The 23,026-nt window shown below is 45.5% G+C and overlaps 1 long non-coding RNA gene across 1 annotated transcript in view; it reads left to right on the forward strand.

The window, feature by feature from the left end:
- LOC119765133 overlaps positions 1 to 23,026 on the forward strand; it is a 76,067-nt gene that overhangs the window by 49,629 nt on the left and 3,412 nt on the right. The window contains exon 2 of the long non-coding RNA XR_005276516.1: positions 7,212 to 7,230. This is a non-coding gene — a long non-coding RNA (uncharacterized LOC119765133). The remainder of the gene's footprint in view (positions 1 to 7,211; positions 7,231 to 23,026) is intronic.

The following is a 23,026-nucleotide window of genomic DNA, read 5'->3' on the forward strand; positions in this document are numbered from 1 at the left end:
TTCAAAGGCCATTTAAATTATTCCAACCTCATCTTGGAAAGTGTGCCGATGCTTGTAAACATATTTCCTAATCAAATCTAATTACTGGCAACCCTCCCTTGACTCCCTCAATTCAAGAGGACCTCCGCGACCCAGATCCTCCCAGAGCTGGCCGAGAAGAAGTCGAAAAACAACACAGCCCCAATTTCTCCCGATAATTAATGATAATCAGCAGCGCGTAAAACGCGAGCAGAGTCCATCTCTCCTATTCGCTGCACCTCGCGTCAAGATCTCTGCCCGGCCATACCAATTACGATAATGACCTTACAATCGGGGTGGTAATCTGGGCTTCGGGGCCTGGAGGAGACTTTCGAGATTGACAAAATGACACTTATCCCGCGCTCACAAATCCCTAATAACTGCTCGATCGATCAATTTCTGTAAGCTGCAGCCGTCTATCAGCGATCTCGACGAGAGCGCGGTGCTCTCGATTGATTTTGTGTTTCTCTTAATCTCCATGAGCTCTGTGCAAGGAACGAACCCCTGCGCTCCAGGTTTCGATCAGCGCCGCCGAAGAAGTTGTTTATTTTCTAAATAATCTTTTTTAACGAGATTCCCAACTCCGCGTCCACCTCTCCCTCGTGGCTCCGATTTATTGCTTACGGCGAGGCAAGGCCTCGCTGGATTTCGTCGTCTAACGAATCTCGCGCGCCTTCCCTCACACACACACGGCAGAGATGAAGGTTGCCTGATAAAACCCTTAACATGACACTGGAAACACAATTCTTCTTCGCCGTGCCCACCTGCTGGCTGCCCGCTCCCGCGGAAGTGTGCCCACCTGCGTCTCCCTCCCAAGATCGGTGGCGGTGACAGTTTGTTTTGATCCGAGCTCTCGTCTCGTGTTGTGACATTAGTGGAGCGGTTTGCATCGATTCCCCGTGAGTGACAAGTGCATGTGCACAGTTTGGATGAGCGCCCCCCGAGGGGTGGGGTAAGGAAATATGACAGCTCTCGGACGTTAACGGCACCTCTGGGCTGACGACGAGACTTGTGGGGAAACGATTGATATTCAGATGGGTGATGCTGCTGCTGTTGGAGGATCAGTGTCCACCAATTAGGCTTTTCTTTTCAGCGCCTTCTCCTGAGAGTCTCAGGCTGAGAAGGGACCCATCATAACTGACGCTTTGGACGATTTCACCAGGGTTGTAATGATCGCGTCTTTCGTGGTGGGACAACCATTCTACAAATATTTTTTGGTATTTTTACCGATTCACGATCTTTTACAAAAAAAAAGGAAAGATAATGAAATTTCTTAAAAGAAACACTCCAGGAACTAACAAAAAACAATAAGATTTGAATCTACAAAGATAGTAACCGACCGTGACGAGACAATATCCCAAAAATATTGAGGACCTCTGCAACTCTCTGCACAGATCTTTCGAAATCGAAAAACCAATATTTTGATTCGTTTTCCGAATGATTTCATCTCATTTCGATGATCTGCCAGCAATTTCTTCCGGTGACGGGACAACGCAGATATTTTTCAAAGAAGATTTTGCCCGCGTTGTCCCACCACACCGTCTAACAACTGTCAATTTCACCACAAATTCAGTATTGTATTCATAACACTGAACTCCTCTTCTCATACACTTAATTGTTCTATGCTTGACAAAAATTGTTCTTCAAAGTTCTTGTGCACCATTACTGCCCATAAATGCATATTTGTCCCACCCACATTTTGAGGTTTTTTGGTGTACTCTAAATTGATTGTTGCTTACAAACTTTAGTTTCGTTCAAACAAGCCAAACCTTATTGTTTGCTCTATACCTTTTGATATTCTGCCCAGAAAAACATGGTTGTCCCACCTTTATTTTGACATTTTCTGCAATCATTCGGCATTTTTTATCAGCTTGTAATTGTAAAAAAAATAATTACAGAATACATTGTTTGGCAACTAAAATGTTTTAAAGCGAACAAAAAAGCTTAGAAAATCCGAAAAAAAATAAAGGGAAGTTTACTAAAATACATGACAAATGAGGTGGGACAAAAAGCTATCAAACAAAACGAACGTTACGGCAGCAACGTTTCATTCATAAATTCAATTGCAGAAATGTTCCATTGCAACCAATTTAAGTATAGAAACTCTGGTGAGACAACTTAGAAAGAACCAAATTGAACGCCACCTGGACTGAATGAAAAGAAGAATCATGTATTTTTTTCACCTATATGGACAATATTGGTATGTTTTAACCAAATTGTTGCTTTAAAACTCTTGTTTTGGGCAAAAAAAGCTACTCACATTGTTTGGCCAATACTTTTTGATACACTGCCCAAAAAAGCATAGTTGTCCCACCTGTTTTTTTTTCTGCAACTATCGAACCAAATGCTTGCTTTCAACTTCTAGCTGTACAATATCAAAACAAAATGCACTGTTTTGGAAAACCAAAACGAGTTGAAAACGAAAAAAAAATTTTGCAAGCAGTGCTCAAAAAGGTAAAAGCCATTTTTCACATACAAGACAAATCAGGTGGGACAGTAGGGTGTAATATGGTTGTATGGAAAAAAATAAAGTTGTCCAAATTTAGCGAGCACAACCATTTTTCAGTTCCTTTTGGGGTCCTAAACAACTCCCCAAAGTTTGGGAACGATTGGTTTAGTCCTCACTTTGCGCAACGCGATTCAATTTTCCATATAAATTTGTATGGGAAAAACATTTTTTTTTGATTTTGATATTTATAAAATCCACGTTTCGCGCTGTACTAAAACCGGATTCATATTCGGATGCTCTGGAAGGTGCTCTACAACTTTCCCGAAGAGAGTATGGTGCTAACTTGCTCCTATAAAAAGATACAGCGTGTTCAAAACTCGTCTAAAACGTGTTTTTTGCTCGAAAATCTCGTTTTAGACGAGTTTTGAGGACACTGTATCTTCTTTCAGGGACAAGCTAGCACCATACTCTCTTCGGGAAAGTTGTAGAGCACATTCCAGAGCATCCGAATATGAACCCGGTTTTAGTACAGCGTGAAACGTGGATTTTATAAATATCAAAACTCAAAAATGTGTTTTCACACAAATTTATATGGAAAATTGAATCGCTTTGCGCAAAGTGAGTACTAAATCCAAACTTTGAGTTAGACAAAAGAACTAAAAAGCTGTGTTGGAAAATCGATTTTGATATTACACCCTAGTGGGACAGTTATGTGTTTCTGGACAAAATTTTGCACTTCCCTAACTGACTGAGCGTTCTTTTGATACAATTCTTCTAAGCCTTACAAAAGAAGTTATTCAAAATTGTTGTGCACAATGCCTATAAACTCATAGTTGTCTCACTTACATTTTGAGCAATTTTAATATAAAAGTAAAAAAAAGCTTTAGTTATACTTTAACTAAATTGTTGCATTCAACCTTTAGTTTCGGTTTAACAAGCCAGAATTGTTTACTTAATACTTTTGTATGTTCTGCCCAGAATAACATAGTTGTCCCACCTGTATTAAATAAAAAAAAAAATAAATTTTCGGCATTTTCTATCAGACAATTTTTTTTCGAGCGATTCTCTCAGATTTCGGTCATTCGATTTTTTTGTAATTTTCAGTCAGGCTGAAACTTTTTTCGTGCCTTCGGTATGCCCAAAGAAGCCATTTTGCATCATTAGTTTGTCCATATAATTTTCCATACAAATTTGGCAGCTGTCCATACAAAAATGCTGTATGAAAATTTAAAAATCTGTATCTTTTGAAGGTATTTTTTGATCGATTTGGTGTCTTCGGCAAAGTTGTAGGTATGGATAAGCACTACACTGAAAAAAAATGATACGCGGTTAAAAAATGGTGATTTTCAATTAACCTTTTTGTCACTACAACTTGATTTGCAAAATAAAAATACTATTTTTGTTTATTTTTCTATTTTCTGATATGTTTTAGAGGACATCAAATGCCAAATTTCCAAAATTTTCCAAGAATGGGCAAAACATTTTGACGGAGTTTTGATTTTATTAATCAATACAGATTTTTTTCAAAAAATCGAAATATTGTTCGCAAAAAAATTACAACGGTCTTTTAACTTTTGAACTTATTGAAGTCTTGGGATTTATTTCTGAATCCAATTGCAGATAACAATTTTTCCAGTTGTGATAACTCCTCACTACATCCCTGAACACTCAACTTTCTCGTCTCGACGGTCTATTCAGCCTATTCAACCTATTCAGGTGAGGCAACCCATCTAATCTTATCAACCCCGATCGATGAATTGATTCCCGTTAGCATTATGAATGATTTAAGACGACGACGACGCCATCGCCGTAGTCCGCTGCAAGTGCACTTCGGTCGGACTCCTCGCAGAGAGAGAGAGAGGAGTTTTCCATTGAAATTTGGCAGGTTTCACCGGTCATTCCAGGGCTTTGCGCCAACTTTCGGGAGATGAATATGTATGCCCGCGTGGGGAAGTTCCTTTTTTGGAAGTTTGAGAACATCGATGTACCATGTAGTTGGGACCTGCGCTATCGAAACGCTGACATCTATCAACGCAAAGTTCCCACAGGGAACTGGCGCGGGTAATTGAGTTTGTGTAGCAAGCGAGGTATCAGCGCGCACAAAAAAGGGCAGCCCGGCTCGATACGCGTATTTAGCAGTGATGCTAATCATCATTACCGTCGCTCAAGATGGGAATCGCTACGCGGCGTACACGCGAGATTAGTGATTGATATGCCCGTTTGTGAAGTCGGGTTCTTCTCCTCAATCTCTTCGAAATCCAGTTCGGGTCGCGACTCCCGCAGGGAAAATCGACCATCTGGCGGGGACGAATGGCCTGCGGCATCTCTCACTTTCTTGAAAGCTTCGACTCACGACACGATCCCAAACAATAACCGATTTACAGTTAGAGGTATATACGCACATACCAGTGTACGACGCCCCCCGTCGTTGTTTGCATCCAAAGTAACCCCAAGGGATTCCGAGGTACCGACACACAGGGTGTGATGTAGCGGTCACTTTGGCAAACAATCCAACGATTCCGGGAAACCCTTTAGCAGGTTCCCGCAGCGCCGCGGTGAAAGCGTTGATAACCCCAACTCTCACTGCGCTTGAATCGCACAGATAAATCACTACCTTCCACGCGATCGCGATATTCGCGTTGATCCAATTCTCGATCCGCGGTCCGGCGCAACGCGGATGTCGCGGCACGCGTTCACAGGTCGTAATCTTCGACCTTCGACGGATATGGGAGCCCATTTTCAGCTAATAATGCGGTGGCGCGCGCCGGCGGGTTGTCATCGACGTCGACGACCATGATTCGCGTAAATCAACGCCCGTCGTAGTAGGCAGGTCGTAAAACTGTGTATTTAAGCTTTTTGGCGCGCGCGCTCGATCGCGATCTTCATCAGACAAACACTTACCTGCGAAGCAGAAGAAGAAGGAGAAAAAACAAACAAAAACATTAGTGATAGCTGTTGTACGGGCGGAGTTGTAACGCTGCCGCACACAAACACAAGTCCCCCGAGATGCTAAATGTGATCGTGATTTTTTCGCGCTTCGGAGCGTGTAAAAATAATCACTTAATTTATTTCTTCGGGTGGCCTAGTTCTGAGCGCAAGAAATAGGGTGCTGAATGAGGGAAGAAAGGTTCCCGGTTTGCGGCCCGGATTTAGGCGTCGGAACGCGGCTGGCTGTCAAAACTTGAAGCTGGCGGTGGCGGCGTTACAAGATTGAGATCTTAAACTGGAGGATTGCCTAAATTTTTGGCACGGTTCAGTCGGGATTTGGGACGCTCGGGAAAGTTCCGTTTGTTTTTACGCAATACAGGTTCAAATTGTTGACTTTTGGGAAAGATTAGTTTGTGGAATGTGAAACTGTGTAGGCTTTTATTGACTATTCATGGGATTAATTTAGCAACACGTTTCTAATGAGATTTTACTGCGATTTTATGTAGTGCTGAGATTGGAATATTCATTCAAATCTGATAAGCTAAACTCAAGGCAAAAATACAAAATATACATTTTTAGAGCTTTGAACAAGTCACGCTTGATTCAAAATTAAAATCCGAAATTATTTTTATTGAAAAGAGCAGAAAATATTACAAAATTGAAATTGAAAAACAAACCCTGAGTTTCCGAGATGATTATTCAATGAAATTCCACCAGTTTTCTTAAGGTGATACGGGAAGTCAGCGCCATATTGACACCACGACTCGAGTTTTTGGAAGCACCTTTATGGAAAACGCCGTAACTGAAATATAAAGATAGCAAGCAATATGTCGAGTTCAGAAATTGATTTTAGTTTAACCCAAGTTGTCCAAGAACTGGCGTCCCGTTTCACCTTAAAGCAGAATTTTTTTAAATAATGTTTTTGCTTGTTTTTTTTTTCAAAAGCAGTTTTTAATTCACCTTTTTTCCAAGAAAATATAGTCATGAGGGAAGAGAGATACCTTCCACCGTAGCGCTTCAATTTCGCCGTGGTATGGTAGATTTAGGCTCACTGAACACGATCCAACCGTGTAGCTGTGGTGGTAGCAAAATAAGGAAGTGGGCATGGTTGCTGAAAATAATTTCATACCATTTATACTCAAAATTTGCAATTTTATTTATTGGCAAGAAATTCCCTAAAATTTAATTCTGTCGATTGGAGCTTATTCATAAAACCCAAATCTATTAAACCTTGACGTCACTAAAGCTTTGAATCACATAAGTCTCTAAATGTGCAATAAACGTATTATACTAGAATATCTATTAATTACAACTTTTGAGGTATGGTTTTCTTAATCAAACATTTGAAAACAGGCTTCCAACTAAACCTATTATTTTCGAATTTTGATAACGGTACATGATTGTGGAGTTTTTTGTTTGAATTTTAATATTAAATATTAATAGCATTTTTCAGAAGAGAAGGCGAACTCCAATTGAATGAAAACATATACAAATTCAAAATATTGAATATCATTAAATTTTAGTCACGGTAAATTAATATAAATGGTATTCATGGCGCCACTGAATCAGACTGAGACTAAAAAATCCTTCCTCTGCTTATAAAATCTAATCCATTCAAATGCAGTCGAATGAATGCATCGGTAAGAACCGCAATCAAATCCCACCTGTTGTTCTAAACAAATTTAGTCTAGTAAATCACGTTCTTTTTAATGCGATTACCAAACTTTTCCCTTCTCCAATCAAACAAAATTATCCCTACATAATGTTATGACTTAATATCTAATAAATCTCTTCCCCAACTTCTTCTCGATTTCAGAACACTTTGGCCAATTAAAGTAAGTATTCCCTCACACACACACACGTTACAAATCGCTCAACCCAGCTGGAACTCCGCCCATAGAGTTCTTGCCCAATTCACGGTGACGAATCCATAACCTGGCCTCCCACGGCGCAAATCGGACCACGATCCCGATGATTTCGAACCAAAAAACCAAACATAAGCCCGGGCCCGGGGGTCAAAGCTCGGGAAAGACCGCGCAAACCGAGAGTTGTTTGAACTGTTTATTTTTTCTTCCACATTCTCGAGCCTCAAGTTTGGCGCTCTCGCGGGAAGTGCGCGCGCGCGATTCAGTTGAAATCACTATAATCAAATCTGTATTTAGCCTAAACCACGCAAACTAGCCAATCATTAGTGAAACTCGCTTCGCGAAGGGAAGTCTCGCTCGATGTTAGTCGGCTCGGCGAGTGTTTTTGTTCGCGGATTTGAGAAGCAATTATCGGCCCCTGCACACATTATGGATCGCTCTCACTCGAATTTTCCGTCGATTTTCCGCACGTTTTGTGGAGTTGATGCCCTGACCGAGGGTTCACACCGGCAGCGAACTCTTCCACATTTGGATGCGACCACTCGCAGGGAGCGTTTTGCCTCTGGGCAGAACGGAAACCTTGAAACGTTCGAACTCCAGATGTCTACCAAAAGGCAGCTGAGCTGCCTAGGTAGTGATTGATGTGCTGCTCAACCTTAATCCGATCGCTCAGAGTCAATACCGAGCCCCTCCAGCGAATACCTCGCCGTGAAGTTGGAGACCTCCGAAAAAGAGAAATTTCGGTTCTTCGCGAGATTGCGCGCGAAAAGTAGCAAAACAAAGTCCGCGTGCGCGCGTTAACGATAATTTGATTGGCCGCTGCCGAAAAGCGAGCGCGATCCGCGATGAAGTTATCAATCAGGTAGCCAGTCACTAATGGTCGTAAATGATTCCACGGTCGTGCGCGCTCGGAAAGCCAAATTTCGTGGCGCGGATAAGACGAAACGAGTTTTCGCGGCTGAGTAAGATAGTTCAAGTTGGTATCGGGGTTTGTTTGTTTTAATTGAAGTGTTGAAACCATTTGGACTAATCAAGATGGAATCGGAGCATGATTGATAGCACTCTGGTTGGAATCCGTGTGAGTTTTGTGAATGAATTCAACGGAGTTGGTACAGACCACCCGGAAATAACTAGGACTTCGGAATTGGGCCACCAGGATCTCCATCATTCTGAAATGGGTCTACCCTGAGATAAGCTGTATCAACATAACCCATGTCTGATACTTACTATGGGTACTTTTCTATAATTTCACTGCCGGCCGGCGGCTTAACTTCCAGTATGATCAGTATGATCTCTATTTGTGAGAATCCCGTTGACCATAGGACGCCGGTCACTTTTTGCTCCGGACAACCGAGATTCCATGCTCAATCTCTTTGCAGAGATTTATAGCTCTCCACGATGTTCTGACGGTCACACGTAAAAAGTACCTCCCCTCCGTATAACCCCGTTCAAGCGTTGATCTACCGATCCAGTAATAACTCAGCGCGCCTGCAGTCGTGTCCCAGTCTCCGGAGCCTTCGAGGGCGATCTCCGAAACACAACAAAAAAAACCCCTCTTCATCAGAGAATCCCGTTGCGCACATTCCTTCCAGCGAACGACTAATTAGTGCACATTAATCTACTAGATGACCACCGCCGGTACGGTCGTTGCCCTTTTTGTTCCGAAAAAAGCAAGAACTAGCTTGCCCCGCTGCAAGGTGTTCCGCCATATGTGAACTACTTCTCCAAGCGGAGACCGACACCGCGTGGTCGGCGCCCGTGGAGTTATGTCAACGGGAAATAGCTACCGCGTGCAGTTACATCATTCTTCACGAGCGGCCACTTCCCGCTGGGCGCGATGCAACGACCTAAGAACTCCCGCCAACAACACAGGATGCGTGTGATTCTTTATGTCACCGCGATCTCGCGAAACGATCCCATGGGAAGTCGCGGGTGCGATCGCCTGTTAATTATCTTGTTTCTTTGGAAACGTCACACCGCGTGGAGTCCCGCGCTCAACGAGCGTCCCGCTGTTTCCGGTAACCGTCGGTTTCGAGAACATCTCTCGCGACAATAGAGTCGCAGAGTTGTCGGCGCCGATCAACCACAAACGGTACCCGTCGTACTCAAGATCTGCTTCGACCTCAAACTGGATTCGTTGACCATGAAACGAAGCGGTCGGGAAGAAGACGCGACGCGGCGGTACACGAAATTGTCGGTTGTGTAATAAAAACTCCGAGCGAAACGGAGCCCGGCCATGTTCTGTCTCGTCCGACAGCGGCGCGAAGACAACGAAGAATCTCCCGAAAAAAATAAACCTCGTTGCGACAACCGGTTCTGCTGCGCGTCTGTTTACTCGACGTATTCACACCCGGGTTCGGCGCGAAGAAAGCAGAGCGAGACAGGAATTATTTATACACAAATTGGGCTCATTTTCGGGCTGTTCAACGCCCATTACGTAAAGTGGGTCCTTTTCCGGACCTTCGTGACCGCAGGGCGCCACTTGTCGTGGCGTACTCTGCGTGCGGTTTCGGCGGAATTTCAAACAACAATTGCTGTATGTAATCGATTATCGAGTCGCCGGTTTTGCCTCACTTGCGTTGAGGTCTTGGCCGGAGAAAGGGAAAAAAAAGTCAGAGTACAGTTAGCTTTCATGGGTTGTTTAATTGTTTGGATCTTTGGGTCTCTCTCTCTCGAACTAGAGCCGAATCGGTCTAGCCGGATGACCAGACCAGGTTTAACACGCAATGTTTCCGTCTTTACCGAGATCTGGACAAACAATGGCCGCACACGTTGTGTACGGCTTAACGTGTATCGAATCTACGGTGGAATTGGCGTTGAGGCAATTGTTTTTGCTTTGTACACGTGCTGAGTAAAAAGGTCAAACTTTAACCTAATTCGATGTGGGCTGGTGCTGTTGAGATCAACCAGATTCACGAGCATTCTTCGATAAACTCAAAGTTTTGAGAATCAATGATACAAGAAAAATCAATAAGTGGTCATCAATTACAAAGAAGTCGAACCTGATATCAATTCATAGTCTGTATAATGACCTCCAAGATAACGCGAAGTAAATTCGTCAATTTATTAGCTCGTGACGAGTCTGAACCCTTCAAGTCCCTCAAGTTCACCGCCCCGAGGTCTACACTCTCCCAATTTATGAAAATTGCCCAGATATATCTTCCCTAACGATACCATCTCATGACAACATCTCAACGGGGCCCAGCTGCGCTACCGTTTCTTAACCGACTCTAAACACTTTCCCTCCCGTAGACCGTGGCTACCTGACTCTCCCACGTACACCCGTTATCTATTTTCCCATCGATTTCATAATCCACGGTTCGTTTTCAGTCCATTTAGCATAAAATTTAAATTGAATTCCAGCCTCCTCACGCCTACCGATCTCCTGTGGTTGTCGTGGTTCAGAATCTCGCGAGAAAAGTGCTCTCACTCGAACTCGATAAATCTGCAAAACCTGCGACTGCGTTTGCGGAAGAACCCCCGCGAGGAAAAACCACACAAAGAATCTAATTAACGGCGCGGGGTTTCTCTTTCGCGCGATTGAGGCCTTGTTACGGCCTCCACGATATCCAACGGGGTTCGATCTCGATCCCCGAAGTTCTTTGAACTTTCGGTTTCAGCGCCCGTCGAGCGCGTGTTGTTCTTCCGCACAACGCAGAGCTGGTCCGTAACGGCCCAGTTCCACTTAATTAGGGAAATGAAATCAATTAGTCGCATTTCAGCGGTTCCCGGGCCCAAATTTATGCTGCTTTTATGCCCACTTCACACTTTAACGGTGCGCCCGGCTACCTTTGCGTGGAGGCGTGATCGGACCTGCGATATTCCGCGCAAATCCAATCCAGTCCGCCCCTCGTGACAGTTGGTGCTTGGTATACACGGAAAAAATGAGTTCTCAAAATCGTGAACAAGCATTCATGAACTTCTTGGTATGTTGTGGAAAAAAACGGGCCAAGAAATTTGAACACTTTATTCGCGGTTTCCAATATCATAACCGCTTTTTTACGATTTTTGGAACTAATTTTTCTCCGTGTAGATTGAGATACCTCTCAATTCAGAGTTGCGAAGAAGGTCCAGCAGGTGGAACTGGGCAGCCATAACGGCGATGAAGAATGGGATTAGCTTATTCACAGTTAAGCCACTAATAGGGAAATTATGTTAAAACGGTTGCGGGGCAACCTCCCAGGATCCGTCCTCCGGGCATTCGATTAAGGAACAGCGCGCCGCGTTCGTTTGCATATAAATTGGTTTAATATGTTGTCACTGTTTTACGGTTATTGGGTGGTCCGGCCCGGCGCAGCAGTGATTACATTAAGGTTTCACTCGGAAGCGTCATCTATATGGAAATCGACGTCATAATTCCCAGTTCTTTAGTGGCGTAGTTGAACGAACTTTATCTCTGCGCCAAGAGGTCTTGGACTCGTAAAAGCGATTATCTTACAGTGGAAATGGAAGGTGCAGGTGCGTAACTGATACCAGCTAACAAGGTAGATCGGTAAGAACGTCCTTCAAACAGCTATAACTTGCTGGACTAATTAGGAATTGCTTAAAACAAAGTGACTCCAGAGAAAACTTTCCAAAACAGAAGCAAAAGAATCACTCCTCCATAATCAGTGCAGCGTATGATTGATAATGATGTGCCTCGTAACAGGCAATCAAACAATGCTTTCTCAACCACTCACTTTCACAGCAGCCCGACTTAGTTAATCTATTTGCCTACTCTAGTTCCAAGTGGCAGTAAGCTGCTACCACCACCAATCATCGTAATCAAGTCCAAGACCTACATTACCGTCGGCATCCATTTCCAGCACTTCGCACTTCACGCCTTCGCGACTAATCATAACGCCTGGCATCAACAACAAAGTTGTTGTAGCGATATCGGTGTTGACGCGTTGATGGCAACCTTGGACTTCGTCCCGTGCGTGCCGCAGTAATTTACCCCGAACAGCGAAGAGGTGGTGTTCCGAAAAAAAACGCAACCTCGCATTAACCCACTTTCGGGCTGCTGCCGCGGTAGCCCCGCGCGGAGGAGGCGCATCCCGGTTAGCCATAATTCAATCATAATAACGCTCTCGGACGTACCGGCCGAAGAAGCGGGAGCGGTCCCGGAATCCCGTGCACGTTCTGCTCACAGCCAGAGATTGATGTTTTCTCTGACGTCTTGGTGCGCTGTTTCGCGAAGAAGTAAATTTCGCCAAAACCACACGCTCCAGCGGCCACCGACCGTTAGATCAATGCGCGCAACGAGGATGAGTTCCGCATGGATCACCTGTTGAATAATAAGCGCCCATTTCTTCCGGGGGGTGGGGGAGTAGTAGGAGGTCGCAACGAGCCCCAGTTTCTGATTAGTTATGGCCGCGGCCGCGGCCGTATAATTGGCGACCTTTTGATGGACTGCCATTGTTGATCCCACCGAGACCCCCGCACGGACAATGAGGAAGAAGCCTACTCCCGAAGTGACGGACCATGCAGAGAACAATCAAAATTTTCTCACTTTTGGAGTTTGGGTACGACCAGATTTTACATACTAATGGTTCTTTGTGGCAGACGAAGGTGAATCTTCACCGTCTAGCGGAACGGACAAATTTGGACGCGATCACTCACCCGCTAGGGGGTGCACTGCGTCCGAACACGCTCCGTGGGATGTGGGATATTCAAATGACTGCTGGCGAAGTTCCGTCTTTGGACGACCTCGCCAAATCAGCGGTGCAGTTTCACCTGAGTCATCGGCACCGTTTAATCAGTTTTTTTCTCCACGTTCAGAACCAGTTCTTGCCGTGAGTAGGAGATCCACTTTCACATTGCCGGGATTCCTTCACCTGACGACGACGACGTGGAGCAGCGTTGCCTTCGGCAATGCGCCACACAAAGTGCCGTAATTTGACCAAAACACAGCTTCGCACCTAAATTGCACCAAGATTGATTGCTATTAATTTGATCCCGGGACCACGGACCGCCTCAGCCGTCGAAGATCAAGATCATCTATCTCCCGACTCTCCACTGCCTTTGCGCGGTAATACAACCCGCCAAAACAACTTGTTTACCTACATTTTACACACACCGGGCGCGCACCAGCTCCGTACGCTCACTCGCTCGCTCGCGCAAATCTAGGTTAGTTGTAGGCGACTCCGTCGCACATGGACGAGGGGGCCGATTTGCCTACAGCGCGCGCGGACCCCTACGACACAACCACTTTCTTCTTCTGAAGAAATGCCGCGGTAATGAAAATGTTATCTTCGCTCACTACCACGGCATTCGGAAGGCCCACTGGTCGTGCATATAAATTAGCTGTACTTGCGCCCGCGATGATCAACCGCTCCGGGATCTCACTCTCCCTCGTTCGAATCTCCGACGAGAATGAGTTCCACGAAGAAACCCGAATCGGGGGAACAAAACATCGAATCTCTCAGGAGATTCGAGACCCAAACATCAACAACATCGAATCGCAGCAGGTCCACGCCGCTGCGCTGGTCAAGTTCGAGGTAAACAAGCCAAGGCCTGCTGATCGTCGTCGTCAGCGGCGACGGCTATAACTGTAAAAGAACACGCAAAACAGAGCGCACGAGAGAGAGAGAGAGCGCGCGCGTTCGTCGCTCGGCGTAATTGAAATCCAATCCAGCTGAGCGGTCAATGCCAAGTGCCGGAAGGGGCACGATCGGGCTTCTGCGCGCGTTCCCGAGCGGGGAGATGTACTTGAAGGGGACCAAATTTTGATCGTTTAAGTCTCCTTGATTTTTTTTCGGAGCAATTGTTAAATTAAATTCGGAAAAATCTCTTCAAGATCGCTTTGACCTCGTGTCACCCTACCGTGCTGATCAATACCGGCGCCGGCTACGCCCAGTGGTAGGATCACTGGAAAGTGGATAGGAAGCATGTAACAAGATTCTTTGCTCGAAACAAAGCATAGTCCTTTCATCGGATTGGATCGGATAGATCGTGTTACATTGGATACCGATCTGCTGAACCTGCTGCGCACCTCAAGGAAACAATGCATTTCTTGGGCCTGTTTACAACTCCCAGTGTTCCGGTCAGCAAACTGGAAATCCTTGTATCACGCCAGATCAGATGACCCAGATCTGCGCGCGTACACCGATCTTGGATTCCAGCAGCAGCGAAAAAAAAACCCGCATCTGCGAAGCAACCGTGTTTCGCCTTATTATTGAGCACTTTAATCCTCCGTTAAATCCACCCACAGATCCCGCTCCGGACAACATTCCCGGACGCTCGCAACTCGGAGTGCGCGCGCGTGCACATACACACAATACCAATTCTGCTCTCGTTTCTCCGACTTCTATGACAAGCAGGCTGAAGGTGTTTTATTTTTCATACGCTTATTGTCTTGTTTTCTAAATATTTAAATTGCTCCATCGCGCCAACCCCTGGTCGTACGTACGTACCACGATCATTGCTGCTGCTGGTTAAGGTATAACTCTCTCGGCTTGGTGTATAACTAGGTTGTAACATGCAAATTATACGCCACCTTCCTCGTGGTGGTGGGCACCACCTGGAGCAGACGACTGCTCGTGCTCTGTCTCTGTGTGTCTGGTCGTAGTCGCAGTTCAGGTTCTTGAACTACCGAGATCGAACGCGGTGCAGTAGTACCCACAGGTAGCGGTACTTAAATATGTCACTCTCCTGTGGTAATTTTGCCCCGGCCATGCTGCTGCCAATTATTAATTGAATGGTGGCGCTGAGCCGTGCCAATTTTCGCTTTCTCTCCCGCACAATTCGCCCTAGAGGCGGAAACGTCGCCGCGGAACCTCCGCGCGGGGTCTGCGGCGTCGTCTACCAGGCCACTACACGACTACCCGGTGAATAATATGTGCGTGGTCCCGGCGAGAGTTTGCTACTATTCTGTCAGCCTGAAAATTGATGACTTTTCAATTGATCGTGATTCTGTCGTCAACACTCCCCGCGGCGACGTCCGGAGCTGATCTTGGTGGGAGGCTGACGTAGGGTCTGTGTTTCGATCGATTGAAATTCAGGTTAATTGATAGCGTTGCGGACTGACGGGGGCCTTCGATCGTCGTCCAGGCTGTCATATGTCTTCAACGACCGATTGTGACAGCGCCTCGCAGATCTTTCTCCAGATTTTCCGCGGTCTCTCTCGGAAAGGAAAAGCGCGCGATTGATTTAATTCGGCGCCAATTTGCGGATCGCCGGATCGGAAGCCATAATTTCACTGCCCAGCGATCGAGCGCTAATGGAGTGGAACTACCTTTTTCGGAGTACGCACTCAAATCTAGGTTAGTAAGAATTCGACTCGTTGACAGAACCGGTTCGCTGACCAGCCCCAGCGATTCACTTTCAGCTGGTTGAGATCTGACGAACGATCCGACCGCTTGTTTGACAGCCCGTCCAATAGACCATTTTCCCCGACAAGATCTCGCTGACAGCGCTACCGGAGGTATCTTGAGCGATGCAGTCCGCCCTCCTCTTTGCAGTACTGTAACGCCTCGAAAAAAAACAACGCTGGCGCCGACCTTCGGAATCGTTATCGAGCCCCGTCGCATCTTAATTGATTTACATGCCGGGCTTCAACACCTCGACATCGCGCAGCGGAGCTGCGGGAACCTCCCCGTCGGCCGTCTTACACTTAAGACCAATCTTAAGCCTGATTCGCAAGTTTTTAATTAATTTCCACGCCGGTTAGCCTAGTTTTTTGCGCTCAGTTCCGTTTTTTTCTCTCTACTCAGCAGACAGGAATAAATTTGTATAGCCTAATTAGCGCAGCCTACTAAGCAGAACCAGCGATTCGTCGTCTTCGTCTCCGTATTGACTTTCAGCTGACAGGTGTTTGCTTCGGCCTAACCAACGGTACAAATTCGGCATGTCCGATGGGATTAGGGGGAAGTGGTGATATGCTGAGGCCTCTTGTTAGGACCGGATTGATCGGCCGGCAAGGTTGTGTCGATGGGATCTTGGCCTTGGCGCGACACGTTTGACACAGATACACCGGCAGATGTTGGCGCGCACAGCTGCGCCACGGACTACGCGGAGGTATTCATGTTATGATTAATGTGAGATGGTTTGGGGACAACCTGAGATATTTGACCTAGTCTGCGAGGAATTTGGGAATTTGGTAAAACCGGTTTAGTGCGAAATCCGCAACGAAATCATTATTCTCCGGACTCGGCTTACAATCGGCTTCCTTTCAACATTAATAAAGATGTGGATGGATTTCCAGTCACAGACTGCATCCTGAAACGCCGCTTTGCCTCGACATCCACTCTCAATTAAGTGGTACTTTGCAAGCGCTTCACGCAATGATGAATGTATCCTCTTTAAAACACCATATTAAGACCATATCTTTAATCTGCATCGTTTATCGCGATCTCGATGACAATGTTTTACACGAACCGTGCATTGCATACGCACCACGTACAACAGGTCCGTTCCCAGGCAAGAAAAAAGCTCCCTTTCAGTTTCGCACCCGGAGGGCAACAACAACAACCCCGTACCCATCCCGGGTATTGTAAGTTTGTAATGAAAACGAAACCGTACCATTACGATCCAACAATCAGCGCCATCTGCGCTGAAGACTTGATTACAACCCGCGTCCGCAGATTATCCCTTCCAGGATCATTAAACTCAAGTCCCGTCAGGTCCCCGTGCCCGTCGTTGGCGCAGGTATCACACCTGGACACACGATCGCGAGAGGAAAATCTGTTTTGACAACCGGCGCGGGAAAAGGTCGAAGCTCACCGCATGGATCCCTGTTTGCTTTGTAATTAAACGCCTGTCAGTTCGGCGCGCTGTCTTCCGCGGACATAGGGTGGGAATCAACGCGTGAGTCGCCGTCACGGTGATGGGTTCTGACCTGCTGCGGGGGTCAACAGCACGCAGCTAGAAGATCTTCACTGGCAAGTTGCACGGGAGCTTAATTTAATTGTAACCTTCGTGCGCCACAGCTTCCAGGAATTCTCGGAGGGACTCCGTAAGGAGATGTTGAATTATACGCTCGAGCGAGAATCCGTGACTCAGAAGCTGTTATGGAGAGGCTGGCCATGTTCTAGGTCCCGAGATCAACCAGCACTGATTTTCCGATAATTCCGAGTTCGATTTAAATCCCGGCGATTGGCACACGATCCCCGCCCAGACGTCTGCGCTCGAAGGCCATTAATTGATGCCGGTTGTCGTCGCCTCCGTTGTCATCATCATCGTCATATTTAAGGCGTACGAGGGACTACACCTGACGTATGGAAAAAAAAAAGTTTTACTATCTTCGATCTACGATAAACCGATCGCGCGATGTATATTCATAGTCTATATTTGTCCGACACTCTCGTCGCGTCCTCCAGCAAATAGTTTCACGTTTTTCTTCGCCGCGCAGCGCGCGTCTTTTTCTGGCATTCCCGTCCCCGTCCCAACGATCCGTCCTGACAGCACCAATTACAATTTTAGATGAGAGAGTGAGCCTCGCGAAGACCTTGACGGTCCTGCTGCACCACGCCCCACTAGAGGCCATTCCGCGGGACGACGTGTCATCGTTCATAAACGTTTAACAAGAATGACAGATGTGCTCCGCTGCCTCCTGCCCTCCGGGGATCCTGTCCAGAGCGCGGGCCAGAGCGGTCCGCGACCTCGAAACACTTGCCATATACAAGTTGCCGGGTTATTTATAGAAATCGTCGTCGTCGTCGCGGGACGCGGAATCTGTACGGGTGTCCGCGGAACGAGATCGTGACGGAATTTGGAACGAGCAGGGAGGTCGCCTTTTTGGGTTTTGGGAAGGTTTGGGTGGTGTATCATGAAGGTTCATTTTTGAGTTTCTAATCAAACGTCAGTCAATCTTTCGAGAACGCCTTAAGTTAGATTACGCCTAGCCATCTTCTTGTCAATTATTAACATTTGTAGTGCTCCATTGCATTAGAATGCATTGAAACATCACAAACGTCAAAGCGGCCAGGCCTACTGCGTAAAGTTCACCGCAGAGAAGATTCGTTCAAGTGGGTAGAGTTTAGCTACGGATTGACGTTTTGGTACTCCGGGAAAACTAGACCATGTAACAAAATTTGGATTCATACAAGCTACACTAGGTCAGTTATGACCGTCCAGACTAAGAAATTCAAAATGCATGTTCCTGGTCGTAGCAAACCCTTAAGGAATGCCCCAGTGTAATACTGGATCACGCTCCAGTGTACAAACAGAATGAAAAATGCATGTTTCTAGCCATTGAGACCACGAAAGGGGGCCCACCCAGCCCGTATCACCGATTCCGTTCGCTAATTACACTACAAATTGGCATTTATCAGCCAGCCAGACTCGTGCTGGATCCCAACTCTGGTCATTTCTTCTGCACCAGAATTCACACATTTGCCTATAGGAATCAGCTCGCTCTCTCGGTACGCCTGTAATTAGGTGTGAATGATACGTGCTTCTGCTGCGCAGCGCCCTTCCCCAGAGCTCAACCTTGCAGAGGTAGTGCAGCAGTGCAGGCGTGCTGCAACCAAGGCAGAAATCCGTTAATTTATAATGGGCTGAATAAATCAGCACTCTTGCTTGCGCTTCATTCAAGTTTTGGCTCGTGCAGCTGAGCCAGGGAGTACCTATGTTTGCTTTCGATAAATACCCCCGTCAGATGGAGCTTGCGCAGAACTACCCGTCTTGCGCCCGCAGCGCAGGTCGTTAGCCAGGATGTAGGAAATTAATCCCGGAATGTTGAAACAACGGTTATGCAAAACAAATTCGTCCAAATTGTTTGCACAATTTTCAACATAAATTACGCGATCCGATCGCCACGATTCTCTGCGAAAGGACCTTAACCTTCGCTCCGATAACTGGTTTCGTTCTGACGTTCTGAGCTGTTCCAACTCTTTCACCTCGTTGTCCAAATATTGACTCCTGAAATCTCCCGAGAAGAAAGACTTCCTGCCAACCAACCAACCTGTCGCTCGCAGCGGTTCAACCTGTTTCGTTGACGGCGGTTATAACTGCTACATACTTGCACACTCCTCCTCGCGTCCTCCGTCCCAAATGCATCCATGGGCAAAGAGAACGCCCGAGAGGATAAACAATCCAGCAAACAAGACGAAATAAACAAGTCACCTTCTTGAATAATAAATAAGACAATCCGGGAATCACTCTTGGCGAGCGTTGCACCACTTCAACGAGTCCCAGAGAGAGATCTCGTCGGGTTGACAGCAACGACGTAGACAGCTGAAGGTGTCATGGAACCTGTTGGCTGCGCAGCAGCGTCAGCGGTTCACCGCAAGACAATGAAATTATTATGCTCCGACGACCGCGCGGTCGTCGGCGTTACTAAATCCCAAACCCGAAGACATCATCATTTAATTCAATTATTGCATAATTATACGTGCGCGGGATGATCGGGAGGCGTCCGCTCTCCGGACATTGTTTCCCCCAGGAATGCTACCCCGTGATTAGGTGTAATAAAATAAAGTGGGTGAAGGCTCGTTGTGCACCAAATTGACGGCGGCAGCCGGGTGTCGGAGTCCGGAATCTGGCCAAGGAATGGGGTCAACCCGCTGGGTTGAAACAAAGTTGCCGCCGCGGCGGTAATGGAAGCACGCAGCCGGCACCGTTGACTAATGGGGCGGGGACGTGATCTGGAGTACTTGCAGGATTGCTGGTTGGAATTTGATGTCAGGCTGAAGTTGATGTCGGTAAACGCTTCAGTTTCGTCAAGGTATGATACATTTTGGCTCCCTGAACACGCTCCAATCGACAGAAATAAACTACGATGAATTCCCTGTCAATAAATAAAAACTAACTTAATCCACCTATGTGGTTGATGCCTTCCTCATTTTTACCAAAAATAGGTATATGAGTGGTTTCATCATTTTTTTAGATCCAGAAAAAAAGAACACAATGTAAACTTATGTGGTCATAACTCGAGACAGGGTTGCCAGATCTTCAATGTTTTGGACTCATTGGAAAGGCCTTTCAATTACCTAACCAACGATGGGTCGGATGATGGATCCGGACATAGTTTACATACATTTAAATGAGATCCGGCTTCAAAAAAGTACATAAATATCACTTAAGTGGTCATAACTCGAGACAGGGTTGCCAGATCTTCAATGCCTTTGACTCATTAGAAAAGCCTTTCAATTACCTAATCAACGATGGGTCGGATGATGGATCCAGACATAGTTTACATACATTTAAGTGAGATCCGGCTTCAAAAAAGTACATAAATATCACTTAAGTGGTCATAACTCGAGACAGGGTTCCCAGATCTTCAATGTCTTGGACTCATTAGAAAGGCCTTTCAATTACCGTTCTAACAATGGGTCAGATGATGGATCAGGGCATAGTTTTCATACATTTAAGTGAGATCCGGCTTCAAAAAAGTACAAAAATATCACTTAAGAGGTCATAACTCGAGACAGGGTTGCCAGATCTTCAATTTTTTGTACTCATTGGAAAGGTCTTTCAAATACCTTACCAACGATGGGCCGGATGATGGATCCGGACATAGTTTACATACATTTAGGTGAGATCCGGCTTCAAAAAAGTACATAAATATCACTTAAGTGGTCATAACTCGAGACAGGGTTGCCAGATCTTCAATGTTTTGTACTCATTGGAAATGCCTTTCAATTACCTAACCAACGATGGGCCGGATGATGGATCCGGACATAGTTTACATACATTTAAGTGAGATCCGGCTTCAAAAAAGTACATAAATATCACTTAAGTGGTCATAACTCGAGACAGGGTTGCCAGATCTTCAATGTTTTGTTTTCATTGGAAAGGCCTTTCAATATCCTTACCAACGATGGGTCGGATGATAGACCCGGACATAGTTTTCATACATTTAAGTGAGATCCGGCTTCAAAAAAGTACATAAATATCACTTAAGTGGTCATAACTCGATACAAGGTTGCCAGATCTTCAATGTCTTGGACTCATTGGAAAGGCCTTTCAATTACCTAACCAACGATGGGTCGGATGATGGATCCGGACATAGTTTACTTACATTTAAGTGAGATCCGGCTTCAAAAAAGTACATAAATATCACTTAAGTGGTCATAACTCGAGACCGGGTTGCCAGATCTTCAATGTCTTGGACTCATTAGAAAGGCTATTCAGTTACCTAACCAACGATGGGTCGGATGATGGATCCGGACATAGTTTACTTACATTTAAGTGAGATCCGGCTTCAAAAAAGTACATAAATATCACTTAAGTGGTCATAACTCGAGACAGGGTTGCCAGATCTTCAATGTTTTGGACTCATTGGAAAGGCCTTTCAATTACCTTTCTAACAATGGGTCGGATGATGGATCCGGAAATAGTTTACATACATTTAGGTGAGATCCGGCTTCAAAAAAGTACATAAATATCACTTAAGTGGTCATAACTCGAGACAGGGTTGCCAGATCTTCAATTTTTTGTACTCATTGGAAAGGCCATTCAATTACCTAATCAACGATGGGTCGGATGATGGATCCGGACATCGTTTACATGCATATAAATGAGATCCGGATATATGTGAAAACACATTTTTATACATAACTTTTGAACTAGTTATCGAAACTTCAAAAAATTCAATAGCGATGTATGGGACCCTAAACCAAGTCGAATGCAACTGGTTCGATCAAAATCGGTTCAGCGAGTGCTGAGAAAACTCAGTGAGAATTTTGGTCACATACATACATACACACACACATACACACACACACACACATACACACACACATACACACACACATACACACACACAGACATTTGTTCAGTTTTCGATTCTGAGTAGATATGTATACATGAAGGTGGGTTTTCGAGCTTTTAATAGAAAGTTCATTTTTAGAGCAGGATTATAGCCTTACCTCAGTGAGGAAGGCAAAATGTAAATTTCGGGTATGATTGCTATGGAATCTTGAGCAACCATGCGCACCCACTGTGAGGGTAGCAACATTAAAGGGGTTCGCATGGTTGCTTAAAATGATTCCATTTCATTTATACTTGAAATTTACAATTTTATCTATTAGCAGGGAACTCACTAAAGTTCAATTCTGTCGATTGTAACATGTTCAAGATACCCAAATCTATCATACCTTGACGAAACTGAAGTGTTTACTGAGGTAAACTTGAAAAAAAATCGAGTTGTGCTATAGAAACAACCAGTTGAAGTCCAAACAAAAATCTTTCCAATGTTTTGGTTCTACAAACCTCAAAACACAACAAAAGTATATTTAATCGGACCACACCCGAATAAAAACAAGAAACATTGGCAATTAACATCCATTTCCACGCGTGTACATCAGTGCATTAGTAGCGCCTGCAACCTGGTCCATTTTCTCTAACCAAGCTCCGAAATGGACCAAAATAGTCCAGCGTGTGCGAGAAGGAAACAACGGTGGCAATTAAAAGCAGACTATCCATTAACCGACAAAAAAAACAGCCAAACTATACTACACGGAGTGGAGTTCGTGGACCACGCGGAAGCCGCGGAGAAGAGACCCGATTTTCTGCGCCCATCCCGTGGTGTGGAGTTTCCTGGAGGCGCGAGCGTTGTTCCAGGTCAGCAGCCGGACAACCGCGAAGGAAACGGTTTCGATTTGATTATACTGAACAAACTCGCTGGAAAGGACTCCCCCAATGTTGTAATTATACGCATATTTAGACGGAATTCAATCGGGGTCACTCCGTGGGCATTTGCAACAAGCTCGGTCTATGCAGATTGAATCTGCGCAGAGCAACAACAACAACAACCGCGACGACGTCCTGCAGCAGTAACGGAGTGCGGTTAATCTTGTATCACAATTGAAACAAGACTGGCAATTAAAAACATTTCTCCCAC

The sequence above is a fragment of the Culex quinquefasciatus genome, chromosome 1 (assembly GCF_015732765.1).
Source record: "Culex quinquefasciatus strain JHB chromosome 1, VPISU_Cqui_1.0_pri_paternal, whole genome shotgun sequence".
Classification (NCBI taxonomy): domain Eukaryota; kingdom Metazoa; phylum Arthropoda; class Insecta; order Diptera; family Culicidae; genus Culex; species Culex quinquefasciatus.